This window comes from Rhinopithecus bieti, unplaced genomic scaffold, assembly GCF_001698545.2.
Source record: "Rhinopithecus bieti isolate Rb0 unplaced genomic scaffold, ASM169854v2 scaffold_46235, whole genome shotgun sequence".
Taxonomy (NCBI): domain Eukaryota; kingdom Metazoa; phylum Chordata; class Mammalia; order Primates; family Cercopithecidae; genus Rhinopithecus; species Rhinopithecus bieti.
This window is the reverse complement of record NW_016819762.1, coordinates 2123749-2139626: the sequence shown is the minus strand read 5'-3', so window position 1 is coordinate 2139626 and position 15878 is coordinate 2123749. Positions and strand designations below refer to the sequence as shown.

General features: G+C 39.0%; 1 pseudogene; it reads right to left on the bottom strand.

Moving 5' to 3' along the window:
- Window positions 1-2612: 2612 nt before the first annotated feature.
- Window positions 2613-15878, bottom strand: part of LOC108519921 (bromodomain-containing protein 7 pseudogene) — a 30600-nt pseudogene continuing 17334 nt past the window's right edge.

The window sequence follows — 15878 nt, the reverse complement described above, 5'->3', positions numbered from 1 at the left end:
TCAAAAATAAGTTGAATAAACTTGTATATAAAATTTTCAAAATCATAAATTTTCCAAAATAATAATTTATAATTATTCAATAATAAATTAATAATTAATCCTTAGAACAGATTGATTAGAGAATTACTAAGTCAAGTATATCTTTATCTTAAGCATATTTATACACATTGCTAAATTACCTACAAAATTATACCAACTTATACTCATAACCAACTTTGAGAGTATTCACTTCTCTATTTATTCAAAACACTGCTATTATAATTGTAAATATTTTAGCTAACTTTGTAGGCAAATATCCTATCTTTAATTATTGGCAAAGTTGAAGATTTTCATGTTTGTTGGCCATTTGCATGTATTATGTATGATTTGACTATTCTTGTCTTTGCCCATTTTTTATGTTGAGTGTCTTTTATTGATTGATAAGTACTCTTTATATATCAAATCATCTGTCAGATATGACTCAACTATTCTTCTACTTTGTTTTTTGCCTTTAAATGAATTATGCCTTTAAAAATATATATAGGAGTTTTGAATGTTTTCGTAAGTTTCATTTGTTAATATTTTTCTTCATGGCTTTCTGCCTTTGATTTCATGCTTGAATGTCTTTCTCCAATGTAAAGTAAAAGAAATTCAACTATTTTCTTCTAGTTGCTACGCTTATTTTATATTTAAATCTTTAATCTCTTTGAAATTTATTTTGGCATATAACAATGTAGATATTCAACTTTACTTTTTCTCCAATAGCTATGTAATTGTCTCATTTACTAAGTAAATCTTCCTTTTGTAAGTGATTTATGACGTCTTTATAAAACACTACATTTCTACCTGAACTAGAATAATTCAGTTACTTTCATTCATGGATACGCTAAAATCCTGTGTGTTTTGCTATTCTTGTCAATTATTCCAGGAACAGCCATCCACAAGTCTTACTATGAAAAATAGAGTAAAATTGGTGTCTCCAGATTTGAAACAAATCTGTGAACATTTTTTAGGTGCTCAAAATAAACTCTTATTAAATCACTGGTGTTTTCTCAGCTTTGTTTGTTACAGCAGAAGGCATTCTCTTTTTCTTTTTTTTTTTTTCCCCCTTTTCAACTTTTATTTTAGGTCCAGGGGGTACATGTGCAGATTTGTTACATGAATAAGTTGCATGTTGCTGGAGACTGGCATACAAATAATGTCGTCACCCAGGTCATGAGCATGGTACTTGACAGGTAGTTTTTCAACTCTCACCCTCCTCCCTCTCTTCACCCTCAAGTAGGCCCTGCTGTCTATTGTTCTCCCCTTTGTGTCCATGTATACTCAACGTTTAGCTCTCACTTATAAGTGAGAACATGCAATATTTGGTTCCTGTGCTAATTCGCTCAAGATAATGGCCTCTAGCTGCATCTATGTTGCTGCAAGGGCACAATTTTTTTCCTTTTTATAGCTACATAGTATACCATGGTGTACTGCATTTTTTTTATCCAGTCCATTGTTGATGGGCATCTACGTTGATTCCATGTCTTTGCTATTATAGATAGTGCTAAAATGAACATATGAATGCATGTATCTCTTTGGTAGAATGATTTATATTCCTTTGGGTGTATACTCAGTAATGGGATTGCCAGGTTGAATGGTAGTTCTGAGTCCTTTGAGAAATCTCAAAAATGCTTTCCACAGTGGCTGAACTAATTTACATTCCCACCAGCAATGTGTAAGAGTTCTCTTTTCTCTGCAGCCTCCCAAACATCTGTTAATAGCCATTCTGACTAGTGGGAGATGGTATCTCATTGTGGTTTTGATTTGCATTTCTCTGATTATTAGTAATGTTGAGCATTTTCCCTATGCTTTTTGGCAATATGTATGTCTTCTTTTGAAAAGAGTCTGTTCATATCCTTTGCCCATTTTTTAATGGGGTTGTTTTTCACTTGTTGATCTGTTCCTTACATATTCTGGATATTAGGCCTTTATCAGATGCATAGTTTACAAATATTTTCTCCTACAGATTGTCTGTTTACTTTGTTGTTGTAACTGCTTTTGGAGACTGTCACGAAATCTTTGCAAAGGCTTGTCTAGAATGGTATTTCCTAGGTTTTCTTCTAGGGTTTGTATAGTTTGAGGTCTTACATTTAAGTATTCATCTATCTTAAGTTGATTTGTATATACAGTGAAAGGAAGGGGTCCAGTTTCAATCTTCTGTGGATGACTAGCCAGTTATCCCAGGACCATTTATTGAATAGGAAGTCCTTTTCTCATTGCTTGTTATTGTCAACTTTGTTGAAGATCAGATAGTTGTAAATGTGAAGCTTTATTTCTGGGTTCTCTAACCTGTTTTATTGGTCTATGTGTCTGTTTTTGTATGATGCTTTTTATTGTTGTTGTTGTTTGTTTGTTTGTTTTGGTTACCATAGCCTGGTAGTACAGTTTGAAGTTGGATAATATGATACCCCCAGATTTGTTCTTTTTGCTTAGGATTGCTTTAGCTGTTCACGCTCTTTGTTGGTTCCATGTGAATTTTATTTATACTTATTTATTTTTTTCCCCTCTGGAACATTCAAATTCACTGTTCCAAAGTTTAATTAAAAACACAATTTACAAATATTTAATATCTTCTGAAAAGTACTTCTAAGTTAAGAATGAAAAAGTATATAATAATATATAATCAAATACCAACTCCCACCAGGTCTACACTCAGCAACATCCATCTTTTTAGGTTCTTCAAGATCTTCTGTTAAATCTACAAAGTTGTTTTCCATGATGGGGAAAAGAATGGAAATCCCCATTGCTTTTTGAAATTCATACATGCTTACAATATCACCTGGAGTTACTTGCTGTGCAGGTTTTTAAGATTATTGGTCACTTGTTCAGCGAGATGCATTTCTCTGCAGGAGGCACCCAAGAGACAGATCATACTGGGAGGGGGTCTGGTGCTCAAATACTCATTCTGGGCTTCCTGAAGCTCCCTGAATAATTTGGTGGCCTCATCAAGTTTCTTCTGAATACTTCAGGTTCTTCAGAGTCAAAAACTTCAACTGGAACGCCAACGTTTACTACTTTCAGTGCTGTGAGCCTGTCTTGAGTATGGGGGTCCAAACGCCCTGCTGGTTCTAGTTCTATAATCTCCATTTCTTTTGCTGCGTCAAGTGTCCTAGTATGGCCTTCATCTTCAGGCGATGACATCTCCAACTCTTATAGGGTCCTGAAATTCCCTCCTTTTGTTAAAACATCCAGTAAACTATCTGCCATCACATATGGATAGTCTTGGTATGTGGCCCAAAACTCATGGATGCTGAAATCAGTTGGAAGATCAGAGTCTTCCCCATGGGTTGGATATATTAAATCAGAATCATCCTTGCTGATATTTCCAAACGTGGAGTCATAACATGGTGCATAAGAACTGTAGGGTCCCTAATTCAAATCTCACACTTCTACAATGAGATCCACAGGATGGAGAAGTCCCAACGTTGTTGTTCCATCTGGTTTTCTTCTTTCAAATTCGCACTGACTGTTCACAAGCTGTCTGGTCAGCTTTCCTCCAGATTCCTTCACGATTTGGTCAAGCTGCTCCTGCTCTCTCTCTGAATTATTGCTTTTAAACTTATCTTCAAGCACATCTTTGTCTACATTTTAATTTTCTTTGCCGGGACTCTTGAAGGCTTGTGCTTTGGCATCTCCAGAGTCTCCCTCTCTCTCGACCAGCAACCTCCATCCTCCCCACTCTGCCTCCATCCTCCCCAGTCTGTTCTATCTTTCTGCTTTCGAGTTTCTTGCAAGTCATCCATGAAGTCTATACTCTGCTTCAGGCTCTGAATTCTTTCCTGGCTAAGAATTGTCATCCCTGAGTGCAACAGCTTCTTTGCAGCTGTATAGTAAATGCTCTCTGGTTTGTTGTAAATCATGGCATTAGTGCACATTAGTTTGAAGTTATCCTTTAGTTCTATCAACTGGTAGTCATTGTTCTTGACCTTTGCTTTCATAGTACTAAAATCCTTGGGTGTTTAATGATCATGGAGTAGCCAGGAGCAATAAAATCAGTCACAGAAAATGAAAAGAAAGCACTTGGGTCTTTTCTCTGCAATTGTCTCATCAGTTGATTCAAAGTTTCTTGAAGGGGTGTCTGTTCTACTTCTTGTTTGGCTAAAGAGCTTGTGAGAGGATCTCACAGGGGCATGACACTGGAGGTCTTTTTCTGCCTCATTCTCCACAAGGTCTCAATCCCACTTCTTTTTATCCTCCTTAACTCTTCTCCGTTTTGTCTCTTTATCTTCCCCTGGAACCTGTTTCTCTCCTTTCTTTCTCTTTTTCCGCGTTCTGTCCTTGAGTTTGTCATGATCTTACTTGCCTTCGAAGAGGCTGGAGTCGTGCCCTGAGCTGCCTGTGGAGAGTTCAGTGACTTCGTTCCCTCCTACTTTGAGGACCAGCCTCAAGGGCTTCTATACATACTCCTCATAGAAGTGTTTTTTTGACTTGGCGCTCCTTGTGCATCTTGCCCATGTCCTACCAACCCCGGTGCCCGCCCCCAGAGCAAAGACCAGGCCCGCAGCACAGCTTCTGGTCCAGGCCAGGCCAGCGGAGGGCAGGAGCAGCCCGCAGAGGCCCCATGTGAATTTAAGAATAGTTTTTTTCTAATTCTGTGAAAAACACTGTTGGTAATTTGATAGGAAATAGCACTGAATCTGTAAATTGCTTTGGGCAGTATGACCATAGCAACATTGATTCTTCTTATTCATGAGCATGGAATGTTTTTCCATTTGTTTTTGTTGTCTTTGATTTCTTTCAGCCGTGTTTTATAACTCTTGTTGGAGAGATTGTTCACCTCTGTGATTAGCTGTATTCCTAGGTATTTTATTCTTTTTGTGGCTCTTGTGAATAGAATTGTATTCTTTATTATTATTATTATTATACACCATCCTTCTGCAGCATAGAATTGCATTTTTGATTTGGTCAGTGTGGATGTTTTTGATGTATAGAAATACTACTGATATTTGTGTGTTGATTTTGTATCCTGAAATTTTACTGAAGTTGTTTATCAATTCTAGGAGGCTTTGGGCAGAAGCCATGGGGATTTCTAGGTATAGAATCATATTGTCTATGAAGAGAGATCATTCAACTTACTCTTTTCCTATTTGGATTCCTTTTATTTCTTCCTCTTGCCTGGTTGCTTTGGCTAGGACTTCCAGTATTATATTGAATAGGAGTCATGAGAGTGAGGATCCTTCTCTTATTTCAGTTCTCAGGGAGAATGCTTCCAGTTTTAGCCTGTTCAGTATGATGTTGGCTGTGGGTTTGTCATAGATGACTCTTACTATTTTGAGTTATGTTCCTTCATTTCTTAGGTTGAATGTTTTCAACATGAAGAGATGCTGTATTTTATCAAAAGTCTTTTCTGCATCTATTGAGATGGTCATGTGGTTTTTGTTTTTAGTTCTGTTTCTGTAATTAATCACATTTATTGATTTGCATATGTTGAACCAACCTTGTATGGCAGGGATAAAGCCTACTCAATCACGGTGAATTAGCTTTTTGATAGGTTGCTGGATTCACTTTGCTTGTATTGTGTTGAAGATTTTTTGTGTCTGTGTTCACCAGGATATTGACCTGAAGTTTTCTTTTTTTGTCATGTCTCTGCCAGGTTTTGGTATCAGGATGATGCTGGCCCCATAGAATGAGTTAGGGAGGCTTCCCTCCTCCTCAGTGTTTTGGAATAATTTCAGTAGGATTGGTACAAGCTCTTCTTTATATGTCTGATATAATTCAGCTGTGAATTTGTGTGGTCCAGAGCTTTTTTGGGTTGGCAGGTTTTTTATTACAGATTCAATTTCAGAACTCATTATTGGTCTGTTCAGGATTATTCTTCTTGGTTGAATCATGAGAGGTTGTATGTATCCAAGAATTTACCCATTACTTCTGAGTTTTCTAGATTGTGTGCATAGAGGTGTTCATAATAGTCTCTGAGGGTTTTTGTATTTTTGTGGAGTTGGTGGTAATGTCACCTTTGTGATTTCTGATTGTGTTTATTTGGATCTTCTCTCTTTTTTTCTTTATTAATCTAGGTAATGGTCTATCAATCTTATTTATTCTTTCAAAGAAGTAACTTTTAGTTTCATTGATTTTTTTGTATGAAATTTCATTCATTTTAGCTCCGATTTTGGTTATTTCTTTTCTTCTGCTAGTTTTGCAGTTGGTTTGCTCTTGAAAACTGTGAACTTTTTAAAGATCCTTTTGTGTGTGTCTGATACAGAATAATGCATGCCTGTGGACCCGTGAACACCTGGGCCCCACATAAGCTTCCCTCCATGTGCCTTTGGGATCTCAGTTCCAGGCATCCTTTGGGCTATGTTCAGACATCTTGTAGACCTTAGTAGTGAGGCTATGATATCCAGGAGCACATTCTGTTTTCAACAGAAAATAATAATTCAGCTCAGTTCTTGAGTTGTGTAGTCTTCAGTTAAATGATTTCCTTTATTATTTGATTTCAACATTACTACATTTCAGAATTTCTTTTACTTTTGTAAAAACCATTCTCAAGAATGTCTCCATTGCTCAACCTCACTCCAGACATTATTTTATGTAACCCCCTTTTCTCTCTGAAACCCATCCCAACCTCTTTCTTTTCAGTTTGTTTTCTTCTACATGCGCAGAGACTAGATCCCTTGAAAGCTTCCCTTGCCATTAAAAATAAAGTCCTTTGACAATTTATTAAGATGTAAGTTTAAAATTTTATCTAGTTAGTATATTGAGTGAACAGTTTTCTAGGTCTCTGATAAATTTTTAAACTTATAAGAAATTGGGTTTAGCTGTTATCATGAAATAATATATGCAGATATTTAGTACATTGCATGGTATTTGTCACATAGTAGGCACCCCCAAAATGTGAGGTTCCTTCCTGCATTTCCTGTATTACAATATATCTGTGTCTCCCCATGAGATATACATTTCTCATTGGCAGAGACTACCACCTGCCTTTCAAGCTCTAGCTCCTAGCATAAGACTTGCTACAGAGCCAGTGTTAGATAACGATTTCATGATTAGATACCTGAAAGAAAGGATAATTAACAAATGCATAATATGATTAGAAAAGTAGCATATTATACACCCCAGTTTTTCAACCTCAATTACTATCTGTCAAAAAATTTTGCTAATTCTGCTTGCCTACTTTCATTTTTTTGTAGTTATGATCCAGACTCTTAATATATAATGTAATTGTACTAATGTTTACATTAGGTTTCTCTTCTCTTTGAGTTCTGCAGACTTATCTCTAGCTATTATACATAACTTTTACATAATATTAATATTAAGATATGATTTACAGTGTACTCTCTTCTTAACATTATTCATTTTACCATATTTTGTGGTTTCATAGAGCTTTCAAATTTATTTTTGCCTCCTCTTTCCTTTCCTCCACCTCTTTCTCTTTCTTCCTTTACAATCCGGAAGTCTTCTTCTTCTTCTTCTTTTTTTTCTTTCACCTGTTATACCATGAATTCCATTAATAGACTCCAGCAGCTCGGGCTCCTTTTCACTGGTTCTCACAGAGTGTGCTTCTCTGGGTGGAACAGGCTGCAGCTTCAGGTTTCTCTTTAGCTTCACTCTTTATTCTGATGATTTTCCTACACACACTTTCAGGAAGTCATCTTGGCTCTTAGAGTGTTTAATATACCCAATATGCATATTAATTCTCTTGGCAAGAATCTTGCCCTTAACTTGCTTGTTTACAATGATGCCAATAGCATGCTAGGTAACTTTGTAGACTCTTTTAGTTTTGCCATGGTGACATTTGTGGGGCATTTCTTTTTGGACAGTGCCCATTCCCTTGGTGTCTACATTATCGCCTTCCTTGTAGATATGCATTTATGTGGCCAAAGGTACAAATCCGTTTTCTCAAAGGCCTAGGGGACCTCAGCAGTTGCCTGTCTTCTTTCCTCTGTGTTCGTCATTTTATCAAATTACTGGAAGCTGGGAGTTGAGGCCAAAAGGTACTTTCCTCTTCTTAAAAGTAACCTGAGTGTTGTATCTCTTCTTGCCTAGAATTGTGCTATTTCCTGTATTCTTCTTCTTTTGGGACTCGAATTCCAACCATTAGACTGCTTCTTGTTTTCTTTGGCTTTTACCTTTATTGATGTCTCCTTTCCTTCCCCCTTTTCCCCATCTTCTTTGCTTCTCTTTCTTTCCCTTCATTTTTCTTCCTTTTTTTGGGGAAACTTCAAGGTTCTCTCTTTTAAGGAAATATTATTTACCTTCTATCTGTTGTTTTTGGATCACGCCAAACCATCATTTGAGTTTTGTTTTCTCTCATGTTCCCTCCTGAAATCCATCCTGTCAATCCTCCCTGACATTCCACCCCTCACAACCTCATCTCATTCTCTTCTCCCTGTGCCCTTCTCTTACACTCAGAAAAGTTCTGTGCATTTTTTGCGGCATGTTACCTGTTTTGGTTTTTTCCTATGTGTTTTCATTCTGAGCCCTTAGAGCTGGCCCAGCAAACCTGCCTGGGCTTAGCAGTACACCTGTGTCCTTTTTTTATTACAAAGAGCAGACACATCTCCATAAGCAAGACATTCTCACAGAGGAATGTGTGTGTGTCGGGGGTGTGTGTGTGTGTTTCTGTATCAACTTTAATCTTTTGCTGACTCAAAAAGTCAAACCAAGTTAAAGAAAATCATAAAACAGCCCAAAACTGACAGGTTTTGAACAGTGATATTCCCTCTTTCAAGTCTATATGATATATTTCCTTATTCCAATAAAATGTTTACTGTTATTTTTACTGAAACTGGCACTGCAACAAAATATCTTTTATTACTGTACTGTACACTTTAAAATGGCTAAGATGGTCAATTGAGTATTTTTAATTTAATTTATTTATTTATTTATTTTTGAGACAGGGTCTCACTCTGTCACCCAGACTGGAGTGCAGTGGTGTCAACACAGCTCACTGCAGTCTTGACCTCCCAGACTGAAGTGTTCCTCCCGCCTCAGCTTCCTGAGTAGCTGGGACTACAAGTGTGCACCATCACGCCCAGCTATTTTTTTTTTTTTTTTTTAATTTGAGTAGAGATGAGGTCTCACTATGTTGCCCATGCTGGTCTCCAACTCCTGAGCTCAAGTGATCCTCCTGCCTCAGCCTCCCAAAGTGCTAGGATTACAGGCATGAGCCAGCACTCCTGACCTTCAATTGAGTATTATGTGCTTTCTACCACACAAAAAAATTTTTAATTGAGGTCACAATGTTTTCCATCTCCATAGGTATGTTCTTAAGAAGAATGAATTGCATTCTGAATCATTAGGAATGTTTTCCAAAAGCACTTATCTTTTTCTCTTAATACTGCATCCAAAATAAATGTTTTTTCCCCTAATAATATGAATCACCCACTAAACTCTTTGCTTCCTAAGATTTGAATTGTAAAGGTTCTTGTATGAAGAAAAAGCTCAATAAGTGTTTGTCGGATGAATGGGTAAATCTTAATTTATCTCATGCCAGTTGTAATAATAATTAATATCTTCATCACCACTACTGTTACATCATATTTACTGCAACAGCTAACATGTATTGGCACTTGCTATGTGCCAGGGAATAATCCTTCAGAGATATTATCTAATCATAGCAACTGTATGTAACTTTGTTTCTCTTTAAAATAACTTAATTTGGATTTCAAGATCTCATTCTATCAAGGTTATAGCTGCTTTTATCTCAGACACTTCTGGGTTGTTTTTGGGTTTGTTTCTGGGTTGTTTTTCTAAGTTTCAGGGTAGTGACAGACACTTTTTTTAACCAGTATAACTGCCCCCACCCCAACTCCTTTATTTACAGACGCTTTTTACCATGTTGTGCAGTGAAGTGTCAGCTGACTATTCCTTTTCTTTGCCTTCTTTCCAGCTGGGGTAACCAGTTCTGGCCAGTGAGACATAAGAAGAAGTCAGCTGAAAATTTCTAGCAAAGCTTTTGATTTCAGATGGCTTGATGCTAGCTCCTCCCTCCCTCTTCTTTTTTCCTGCTTTGATCTCAGATGTGATGCCTGGAGCTGGGGCAGCAATCTTATGACCATGCAGGAAAAGCCAAAAATTACAAACACATTGTTGAACTATAGAACCAATTTGTGTAACCATCTGTTTTTTGGACATCTTATTATGTGAGAGAAATAAAGGTCTCTTTCTAAAGTCATTAGAATTGTCTTTTATGCTACTTGCAGTTGAATGTATTCTGAAGTAATACATGAGAGTCATAGAGTGCCATGGGTGTGATGGTTCTATTTTGTATTAGGGTCACAATTATCCCGTCTGGTCCTTCATTACCATTCCACACAGGTCATCACTGAGGTGTCTTGTACGGAATGACTGTTGTGAGCCCTGCAACTTTCTATTCTAGATCTTCACTATGATGGTGTTGATGGCAAGGGTCCCATCTATTTCTGTGCCACTCAGGGATACGAGGATATTTTCAAGGCTGGCTGTGGCTCTGTGGTGGACTATTACAATGATGGCTCTGATTTAACCACACCTTAAGGTATTCATGCCTTATATACTCCTCCCCACATTGACTCTAGACTTGGTCTCATGACTTACTTTGGCTGATGGGTCATTAGCAAACAGGGCAAGCAGAGGCTCAATAAGGTGCTGTACATTGGGACTGGTCTGCTTGGAATGTTCCCAGCCACCATAGTGTGCGAAACCCAAGCCCTACAGTGAAGCCAGTAGAAGAAAACTGAGGCACTCCAGTTGACTCCCAACTAAGCAACCAGCCAACCATTACCAGCAACTGCCACCTATGCAAGTAGGCCATCTTGGGTAGTCCAGCCTAGTTGAGCCTCCAAATGACTCCAGCCTCAGGTGAACCATGTGGAGCAGGCATCTGAGCCCAGGTAATTCACAGAATCATAAGAGGTAATAAAATGCCCGATGACTTAAGCCACTAAGGTCTGGGGTAGTTTGTTTCACAGTAATAGGTAACAGGAAAAGCCCTCTTCTTCTTAGTTACAAAATGATTTAGAGAGTCACCGTGTTATAATGAATAGTACAGCTATATAATTATCTAAAACTAGATAAGTATTTACTTTTGCATTCTATTGCTGCAAGTTCCTACTATATATACGGTTATATATATATAATAGGTATTAATATATATATAGTGCATATGGAAACACAAAGAAAGCGGCACCTAGCTGAGCGGCAAAACCAGCGCCGGCTCGCCGGGCGGGCGGAACAAAAAAACAAAAAGAATGAAAAAAAACTATCCGCGGAGCGCGCCGGGCCGCCGTCACCTGATACACCTTGATAAGCACATTTAAATGTATCAATACATTTTCTATTCTATTCTAGTTAGCATTTATATAGTGCTCATTCTCACAGAATATAGGGGCTTTACAATATTATTATTTAGCATTTATATAACACTTTTTGCCTTCAGTGTATACCACAAATGATTTTACTTTAAAATCATTTAAATTTTAAAAGTACTTTAAAATCATTTAAATTTTAAAATTATTTCATAACTCTTTTTGTGGAGGAGGAAATATATAACCCATATTGGGCCCAAATATATGTTCCCTGAGCATGTGTATTTGTTGACTGTATGGAGGACTAGGTCCAAGGCAATGAGTACAAATGGAGCAACAATATCATTGTAACAAAGACCATACCAGAAAATCTGTATATATGTGTGTGTTTGTGTGTGTGTGTATTAAAATGAGTCCTGGCCACTTGCTCCCTTCAAGCAATATTTGATACAAATATCCTAGAAGCCATAAATGTGTTTGAAAAACAATTCCAGCCAGAGCCAATGCGCTGTGGTAGACCAGAGTAAAAACTCTGGAGTGAGACAGACGGACAAGGTCTTCAGCCTCTCTGATGATCAGCTTTTTCATTCATAAAATGAGTACGTGTTTCCTAGGGTGGTTGTGAAGTGTAAAGTGTATTAGTCTGTTTTCACGCTGCTAATAAAGACATACCTGAGACTGGGCAATTTACAAAAAAAAGAAGTTTAATTGGACTTACAGTTCCACGTGGCTGGGGAAGTTCTGGAGATGAAATGTTATATAAACAGTGCTAGTCAGTTATAATCAGCCATAACAAAGCCCTATGTTTTGTGACCAAGAGAACTGACAAAGGCAACGTGACCAACTCAGCATCCAATAAAACAGCATTTATTAATTGCAGAAACAAAAAAGTGGAGGGGGCTAGTATTTAGGACACCTGAGGCAAAATGCAAGGAAATGGTGAATGACATGAAAATGTTGAGAATGTAGGGTAAATGCTGGATCAAAAGAACTGAAAAATTGCCCTCTCAGAGTTATGCTGGCATTAAATAAGAACTAATTATATTTTACAATTATAGCCAAATTCAGACTTGGAAAAAGAAAAACCCACTGGCATATAAGACCTAAAGAATAATATCTGGCCGGGGTGGTGGCTCACACCTGTAATGTCAGCACTTTGGGAGGCCAAGGCGGGTGGATCACCTGAGGCCAGGAGTTCGAGACCAGCCTGGCCAACACAGTGAGACCCTGTCTTTACTAAAAATGCAAAAATTAGCTGGGCATGGTGGCACGTGCCTGTAGTCCCAGTTACTCGGGAGGCTGAGGCAGGAGAATCGCTTGAACCTGGGAGACGGAGGTTGCAGTGAGCTGAGATCACGCCACTGCACCCCAGCGTGGGTGACAAAGCAAGACACCATCTCAAATAATAATAATAATAATATCTGTGGCAAGTACAGAAACATATAAAATTCTTAATACCGTTTCTACCAGGTCAGTCTGCTGCTAAAAGCTCTCAGTGCTCCCACTGCTGAGCTAACCCACACTCCCAGAACCTGTCCTAAAGCACTCATCCTGCTTCCTCCAAAGGCTGCCATTCCCCCCACTTGAACCAATTTCCAAAAGGGCAAAATCATGGCCCATTTCTGCTCAGAGCTCCTTCCTGCCTCTTTATTAAGATCTGTGCCCCCACCTTGAAGAAATGTCCTCTCCTCATTTCAGCCTTTACATTTCATACTATCAAGCATATCGGAAATCACATTCTCCACTATTACTTGGTTCTGCAAATATTTATGGACTGCCTAGTAGGTACTTGGACTTCTCTAGACTCTGGGGACACAGCAGTGAAAGGACAGACAGAAATCCTTCAATGAGGAAGTGGTGAGGGAGACATCCAATGAATAGATAGCTAATATCCATGAAGCATTTCCCTCTCTCTCCTGTGTTAGTTTCCCAAGGCTGCTGCAACCAATTACCAAAAACTGGGTGACTTAAAACAACAGAAATATATTCTTTCGGCCAGGAGACGTGGCTCACGCCTGTAATCCCAGCACTTTGGGAGGCTGAGGTGGGCAAATCACCTGAGGTCAGGAGTTCGAGACCAGCCTGGCCAACACGGTGAAACCTTGTCTCTACTAAAAATACAAAAATTAGCTGGTGGTGGCACGCGCCTGTAATCCCAGCTACTCGGGAGGCTGAGGCAGGAGAATTGCTTGCACCTGGGAGGCGGAGGTTGCAGTGAGCTGAGATCATGCCACTGCACCCTGCTGTCTCTGGGAGGATCCTTCCTCGCCTCCTGCAGTTTCTATGGGCTGCAGGCTGTCCTGGAGGCAATATCACTCCAGTCTGCCTCGGTGGTCACACTGCCTGCTCCTCTTCTGCCTGAGTGTCTGTGTGGAGTCTCCCTCTGACTCTCCCTCTCATAAGGACACTTGTCATTGGATTAATACCCAGCCAGATAATCCAGGATGATCTCATTTCAAGATTCTTAATTAACTCTGCAAAGACCTTTTTGTTTTGTCCCCCAAATCAGGTCGCAATGCCAAGTTCCAGGGATTTGAAGTAGATATCTTGGAGGGGACCATTTTTTGACCTACCACATCCCCAGACTCTATGTAGGTAGAGGAAGTTTCCAATTTTTTTTGAAAGTACCCAATTCACTTATTTTTATTTTTTGAAAAATCATATTCTGTTTTGTCCATGGCCAGTTATGGATTGTTTTTAATATCCTTCTTGCTTTTTCTCTGTCCCCTGCCCCGACCCCCATCACCCACGTGTAACCAGCAGCAGCTCCTTTCAGCTCTTCCTTCAAGATACATCTCAAATGGATTTTTTTTTGTCTTTCTCCACTGCTTCCACTCTGGTCTCAACAGCACTGGTTTTTACCCAGATTCTTGCTGTAGCCTCCTCTATATCCTCCCTGACTCACCTGTCCCTCACAGCAGCCAGAGTGGAAGCTGTTCAAGAGCAGACCAGAGCCCTGGTGAGGTCTCTCTGCCTAACGCCCCCATACAGCGCACATGATGAAAGGATAATGTATTTGTGGTTCCTAGGTTTACCGGCTGTCTCCTCGCTCAGCGTTGTAACGTAGGTGCCATCAGAGCATTTTGCGTGTGTGTGTGAGAAAAAGTTAAGATGGACATCAGGAACATAGAATTTAAAACGAACTTTGCAGGTAACTCTGGGGATCTGAACCAAAGCAGGCATTCCAGCACCGTCTCCATCTACTCCTATTAGAAGGATCACCCCAGGACATGGCAAGATTCTTACTCAGCCAGGACGTCCTCAATTAGGGTTAGAGCATTGAATCTCCTTAGGCGGAAAGGGGATCAACACCTTTTGGAATCATTTCCACAGGGGCCAAATCAGAAATTTCTGGCTGGCCTTAAATCAACCTAAAATTACATAGTCCTTTTATCTGAATCTTCACGCACTCAAATTTTACTCTAATTCGGTCGGTCCTAAATTGTGGCTTCCAGAGCAGAGCCATTAGCATCACCTGGGAACTCCTCAGAAATGCAAATTTTGAGGTTCTGCCCCAGATCTACTGCTTCTGGCTTTGGGGTGGAGCCAAGGTGTCTGTGGTAGAACAAACCCTCTAGGTGTTTCTGATTCTTAATAAGTTTGAGAACCACCGCTCTAAGCGATTTAAATGGCTTTAATCACTCTCATTTGTGTTAAGCTTGTTTCTCGATCCCATCTTTGTTATTTTAGAGTTAGGTAGCCTCCCACTATGTCTATCCTATTTCTTTTTCTAATGGAAACCTCTTGAAAAAATGTTTTTCACATATTTACATTACATAGAAGAAAACTAGCTATATGCCAAGGTGTTGTCTGTGATAATGTAATTTAGGTGATCTTTACTTTTTTAAAAAAAATGTAGAAAAATTTAATAGTACTGTGTTGTAAAAAAATATATTGGTTGGGCTTGGTGGTTCACGTCTGTAATCCCGGCACTTTGGGAGGCCAGGAAGGTGGGTCACTTGAGCCCCAGAGTTTAAGACCAGCCTGGGCAAAGTGGCGGGACCCCATCTCTACAAAAGATACAAAATAATTGGATGGGCGTGATGGAGCACACCTGTAGTCCCAGCTACTCAGGAGGCTGAGCTGGGAGAATCACCTGAGCCCAGGGAGGTTGAGGCTGCAGTGAGCCGTGATTGTGCCACTGCATTCCAGCCTGAACAACAGAGTAAGACCTTGTATCAAAAAGGAAAAAAAAGTTATTATTCTCTGCATCACCAAGTAGTTGATCTGAAGGAGCTCTTTTCTTGAGCTTCCACAGAGCATTCTTTCTTTCTTGAAAATTATATTACTTTTAAGAAAGTATATGAAAAAGGTGGAAACTCAAATTCGTGTGATATAAAGAGCTTTTTAAAAAATGAATTGGTGGTGCTGGGGCCTGAGGTAGCCATTCAAGAAACTTAAAGTTGGATTCTTACAATGTAGATCATGAAAAACGCTGAAGATCTAAGTGTCAATACCAAAGACATGGAAGTGCTATAAAAAATGTGGAAATTCCTTTATAAACTTGAAGTAGGAAAGGTCTTTCTAATTATGACTCAAATGTCAGAGCCACTCTAAAGAGATTCCTAATTTTAACTTCATTTAAAAAACCCAAACCTACTATTTGATGTGACTACCACATATCAC